Source organism: Ips typographus, linkage group LG2 (assembly GCF_016097725.1).
Source record: "Ips typographus isolate SLU linkage group LG2, UJ_Ityp_2.0, whole genome shotgun sequence".
Classification (NCBI taxonomy): domain Eukaryota; kingdom Metazoa; phylum Arthropoda; class Insecta; order Coleoptera; family Curculionidae; genus Ips; species Ips typographus.
The window spans coordinates 19377995-19378339 of NC_138423.1; positions in this window are offsets into that span (position 1 = coordinate 19377995).

A 345-nucleotide genomic window follows, 5' to 3' on the forward strand; every position below is an offset into this window, starting at 1 on the left:
CATTTTTTTTTCGCGTTTGGTTCTTAATTGCATTAAGTCCTTTGTCGTTTCAATTTGCGTATACTGTTATAATTCGACGAATGCAATAGTGGCGTCACTAAAACCGCTATTATAACTGAAGTGACTTATTGATATCAAATTATGAGCGTGTAGTGGTATAACCAATGATTTGTTGAGAATTGGATAGGCATTATTATTTTGGCAAGATCTTCACCACTCATTTTTTTTTATGTGAAATGCTTTATGTTGGATGACCTTAATCTATTACTTGAATATAAAAAATTGTAATAATTTCATAACCGAATTCCGTGACAAATACAATGGCCGCTATTTTAATGCACTTAA